Raw genomic sequence first — 6,001 nt, 5'->3', positions numbered from 1 at the left:
AATGAGTGGTTGGTCCCTCTGGGGACGGCCGCCGTTGCCATGGCAGCCAGAAAGCCACTCCTGCGCTATTGGCTCAAGCTGGCCAGGCTGACCCGCCTACGCCCCCGCCCGCCCTAGCTAGAGGCTCTTTGCAGTGCTAATAAAACGAGCAACGAAGAATGACTCGAAAAAATTGTAACCTTTATAATGTACTAGTAGGCGATGGTGTCTGACGCTTAGATTGGGAGAGGAGGCTCAGCTGGCAGAGACACACCCCCAAATTTTGCGGAGACCCGAGACTCTGGTACTCTGGAGAGGCTGGCCAGCTGTCAGAGAGCATGTCGGGAATCGTAGTCCAACTGGGAGTCAGTGTCGCTTTGCAGGCTGGGATGTGTAGTCCCGGCCGCGGTGCGTGCTGGGAGCCGGCTTTGTCTTGGGAGGCTCTCGGGAGAGGCCGTGTTTCTCTGCCGCTCTTGCACGCTTTCTCCAGCCGCGGCGTTGTTTTGTTTGCGTGCTTGTTCGGTATCCGCGTCTATTATTGTCTTGATTACCCCACAGCTGGTGAATTATGAATTAGAAGAAGGAATTTCCGTTTCAACTTATAGTAACAATCCTAGAATTTGTGTTACATGACCTTGTATTCATCAGCGGCAGGATATTGTTTTGTGGAATAAAATGTGAGCGTTTTCGTTCTACTTTTTATAAGCGAATTTTAGGTGTGGCGTAATTTGGAAAGCTATCTGTGGTACCACTTTCTGCTTAATTTTGCTCCATCTGACTTGAACAGACCTTGTCCTGCCCTGCCACTCCCGAGCCAAAATGATAAGTTTTGCTTTTCGCTTGGTCTGAAACAGCTTTTGTTTCTTTCGCTGAAAAGCTATATCCCTATTATTTTTTGTTGAAACGTGAGCATTAAAAATGGGCGGGGGGTGGGGGAGTGGCAGTTTGCTGCTCTCTCGAATCTTTTGTACTCTTCAGTGTCTTAAGTTTGCTCTTTGCCGACTATAAGATACATAAAGATACATGAAATAGGTAGAAATTTAGACCTGAAGTTAGAAAAATTAAAGAGTAAGGCAGTCCTAGGGGAGCGGGGAAGATACATGTAATCTTACACCCATTCATCTTGTTTGGCAGAAACCAATACAGCGTTGTAAAGCAATATCCTCTAATTAAAAAAAAACAAAAAACAACACTGTGGCATCCTTTAGAGACAAGACTAGAAGGCCAGGTTTACATTACAAATAAAGTCAATTGTATCCGTTGGCTCAAACAAACTAGATAATGTTAAATGCTTCAGTTAACTCACCTTTAAGGTGGGAAAAATTTAGTAAAGGTGATTGTATTCATAAATTTGAAAGTATACTTCAGTTCAGTCGCTCAGTCGTGTCCGCCTCTTTGCGACCCCATGAATCGCAGGACGCCAGGCCTCCCTGTCCATCACCAACTCCCGGAGTTTACTCAGACTCATGTCCATCGAGTCGGTGATGCCGTCCAGCCATCTCATCCTCTATCGTCCCCTTCTCCTCCTGCCCCCAATCCCTCCCAGCTAGTTATCTATATTTATTTTTTGTTATTTTTGTTTTGCCTCCCCTTACCCCCCAGTTTTTTTCTGCATATCAAAACCTTATATTAAAATCCATGGCGATTTTCTTGACTGTCCAATAGTTAAAGACTTCCCTCTTCCACTGCAGGGGTCACTGGTTCTATCCCTGATCAGGGAACTAAGATCCCACATGCCACATGTCATGGCCCCCACCAAAAAATTTTTTTTCCTGGAATCATAGCACTTTTGAACAGAAATAGAACTTTGAGATTTTTTTTGGTCTGCCTCCCACATTTATATGAGGAAACTGTTGTGCAGAAAGGAGAAAGGAACAGTTCTAGGTCTTTGGAGCCAGAAAAATTTGGATCAGGTTCAAATCCTGGGGCAGTACTGATATGCTTTATAATACAGCTTATAAAAGCACCAGGCCTCCTGAAGGGAGACTTTAAGGGCATGAATCCTGGCCATATATATTTCTCAGTAATTTGCCAGCTCTGTGACGTTGAGATAATTACTAAACCTTCCTGTGCCCCGCCCCACAGGGTATGTGTAATGATTGAAAGGACATGTAAAGCACTAAACATACATCATTATTGCTTGATTTTCATTTAATATTCTTCAGATTCTCCCTTGGGCTTCAGTTTCAACATGGGTAAATTGGATGTATACCTATCTTGTTGGGAGTTTGGAAGGGTTAGATATAAATAAAGCATCTAGTTTGGTAGTAGATATTCAGTTGTTGTTGTTGCTTAGTCGCTAAGTCTTATCTAACAATTTTGTAGCCTGCCAGGCTCCTCTGTCCATGGGGTTTCCCAGGTAAGAATATTGGAGTGGATTGTCTTTTCCTTCTCCCGGGGATCTTCCCAACCCTCTTCTTCTGCATTGACAGGTGGATTCTTTAGCACTGAGCCACCAAGGAAGCTCAGATATTCAGTAAGTTGTAGTAGCAATACTATTCAAGAAAAGAAAAGCAAGTGCCAGAACTTTGAACTCAACTCATACTGTTGTTGATGCCGAGTTGTACATTTGTACAGCTAGCCCTCTTGTATTTAATCAGTCCACTTATTTATTTATTGGAACAGGTGAATGAGTAGGGACCATGTGAACCATCACATGTATTATCTAATGATGCATTTATGACATGCTTGAAATCCTTATCATTTTTATTACCTTACTATATTTTATTTATTTTGATTTATTATGTTTTTTATATATATACAATTTCTCACACTATTTCTATTATGGTGTGAGAAATTTTAGAATGAAACCAAATAAAAGTAATCCCAACAGATTGCTATCTCATTGTAGATCCAGAGGTAAACAGGAAACGAAGGTGACTTTATCCTAAGTCTGCTGGTGTTACTGGGTTTTTTCCCCCCATGTGTCTTAGAGAACAAAGAGGGTTTTCAAACCTGGCAGCAGAAACAGCTCCCAAAGGGGAACGATGACAAGGACTTCCTTGGCAGTCCAGTGGATAAGACTCAGTGCTTCCAATGCAGGGGGCATGGGTTCTATCCCTCGTTAGGGAACTAGGATATCACATTATGCCACATGGCAAAAAAAAAAAAAAGATAAAACAAAAATTCAAATATTAATAAAAGAAAAGCCCAAATCAAAATGTCAAGAGATAATGTGCCATAGATGTAAAGGGCTGTGACAGACTTCCTTGAAAGGAAGGAAGAGATGGGAAAGAGTGAATATGCAGACAGAATAAGATACATGAAAGTGCTCATGACTTTCAGCTTTTGTTGTGAGCCAGTATTTTGTGGTCTCCTCTGTATTCAGTGAGGTGCTGAGTGCTGGAGGTTACAGAAGTATCAAAGTTGTTCTAAATCAGGGTGCCTTTGGTAAAGCTCTGTAATGTCAGTACATCTGAATGTGCAGATACCTGAAATCTTGTCCATTTCAGTCTCTTTCAGTATCTGCTTTCTAAAGGGTTTATTTTTTCTTTCTTCTCATACATTAACTTGAACTTTATTCTTTAAAAATTAATTGGTACTCATAAAATCTATTTTGTCTTGTTTTCAAGTCCATTCCTAAAGATCAGTCCTGGGTGTTCATTGGAAGGACTGATATTGAAGCTGAAACTCCAATATTTTGGCCACCTGATGCAAAGAGCTGACTCATTTGAAAAGACCCTGATGCTGGGAAAGATTAAGCGCAGGAGGAGAAGGGGACAACAGAGGATGAGATGGTTGGATGGCATCACCAACTCAATGGACATGAGTTGGAGTAAACTCTGGGAGTTGGTGATGGACAGGGAGGCCTGGCGTGCTGCAGTCAATGGGGCCACAAAGAGTCGGACACGACTGAGCGACTGAACTGAACTGAACTAAACTCAGTCATGTGACATCACCTAAAAATAGGAATACATGGAAAAATCCTGAAGGAAACCAAGACTATATATTTTTTTTTCTTCTTACCTACAAAGAATCATCGTATTTTATAACAAATGTGTGAAGCTAAAACTTAAATCATGGGATAATGCTCATATCTGTCCCTCCAAGCTCGCTGAGACCATACTTCCCTGGAGCACACGTGGCCTTTCACCCGACCTGGAGGCTTCTGTGCTTGTCTAGCCTAGAAATCTCCTCCTCAGGTTCCTGGCTAGGCCAGCTCCTTCTCACTCTTCAAGGCTCAGCATAAATCTCATCTCCCACAGAAGTTCCTGAATGCCAACCTATAAGCACATCACCCTTCCCCAAGGAATACCCAGTGTTTGTTTAGTTATTAAGGTGACCCTGGCACCAGAGGGTAGTCACTATTTGGCTTGAGCCAATCAGCACATTCATTCCTCTCAACCACAGTCGTTGGTTCAGGGGTAGGCACATGACCTACTCAGTCCAACCAGGTGACTCTCAGTACCACCACTTAGAAAATAGAGATGGGGGTACTTCCCTGGTGGTCCGGTGGCTAAGACTCCATACTCCCAATGCAGGGGGCTGGGGTTTGATACCTGTTTGGGGACCTGGATCCTGCATGCCGAGAATAAGAGTGTGTATCCACAACCAAAGATTCCACATGCTGCAACCAAGACCCAGCACAGCCAAATAAATAATTTTTAAAGAAGAAAGATAGTAGGGATGGGAACCTCATCTCTCTGCCCCTATCCATCTTTGTGCCCTCCACCTCCTCCTATTTCCTCCAGGCACGATCTTGTGAGGTTATGACATCACAGCGATGTTACAATCCCCAAAAGGAAGCTGCAGTGTGGGGTTGGATAGACATGGGAGCCAGGGGCCTAAGCCAACCCCCAAACCCACCCCACCTCTGATTTGAATTCCATGAACCATACATTTCCTTACAGTTTAAGTCAGCTTGAATTGGGAGTTTGTTACCTGCTGACAGGCTTCTCTGGTGGCTCAGACGGTAAATAATCCACTGCAATGTAGGAGACCCAGGTTCAACCCCTGGGTCAGGAAGGTCCCCTGGAGAAGTGAATGGCAACCCACTCCAGTATTCTTGCGTGAAGAATCCCACGGACAGAGGAGCCTGGTGGGCTGCAGTCCATGGGGTTGCAAGGAGTTGGACACGAATGAGCAACTAACACTTTTATCTGCTGACAAAAATATCCTAATCTCCTCTGCAAGGGAGGGCTTCCTTGGCTCTATTATATGAAGCGTCTCCTGGTTACCCAGTTACCCTCTATTGTTAATCCATTTATTTCCTTTCCAATGTGCACCACAAGCTGCAATTATCTTGCTTATTTATTTATTCGTTAACTTATTTTTCTCTTTTTCAATTGTATGGCTCAGAAAGTCAGTGACCTTATTTCTCTTATAAACTTATTAAGGAAAAGGGATATGTATCAGCTTTCCTGTAACACAGGCTTTATTCAACTGTTGACATATTAGACCAGATAATTCTTGGTTTTGTGTGTGTGTGTGTGTGTGTGTGTGTGTGTGTGTGTGTGTGTGTAGGGTGTAGGGTGTCCTGTGCATTATAGGATGTTTAGGAGCATCCTAGGCCTCTACGCTCTAGATACCAGTAGTAGCAACTCTCCACCCCACCCCACCCCAAACTGTCCCTGATTAAGACCAGCAACTGTAAGATTTCATTTAAGCTTCATTGGTACAAAAAGGACATAGTCATTTTTTAAAAATATTTATTTATTTTATTTGGCTGCACCTGGTCTTAGTTGCAGCATGCAGGGTCTTCTAGTTGTGGCATGCAAACTCTTAGCTGCAGCATGTGGGATCGAGTTCCCTGATCTAGTTCCCTGACCCTAGGGATCGAACCTGGACCCCCTGGGAAGCACATAGTCTTAGCCACTGGACCACCAGGGAAATCACCAAAAGGCATAGCCTTAGGACATGTTTTGAGAGAAAACAAAGTAATGTTTGATTTCTGAACCACAGAGACTAAGAGATGGGAAGAATGATGACCTCTTTATGAATGAAACAGGCAACGTCAGCTTGTATTTGGTTCAGTAGATGAGGAGGGGTAGGCTGCCCCCTATTTAGCTACAGGACATGCTGG

This window comes from Cervus elaphus, chromosome 30, assembly GCF_910594005.1.
Source record: "Cervus elaphus chromosome 30, mCerEla1.1, whole genome shotgun sequence".
NCBI lineage: Eukaryota > Metazoa > Chordata > Mammalia > Artiodactyla > Cervidae > Cervus > Cervus elaphus.
The sequence above is the reverse complement of the archived record's forward strand: the minus strand, read 5'-3'. Positions refer to the sequence as shown.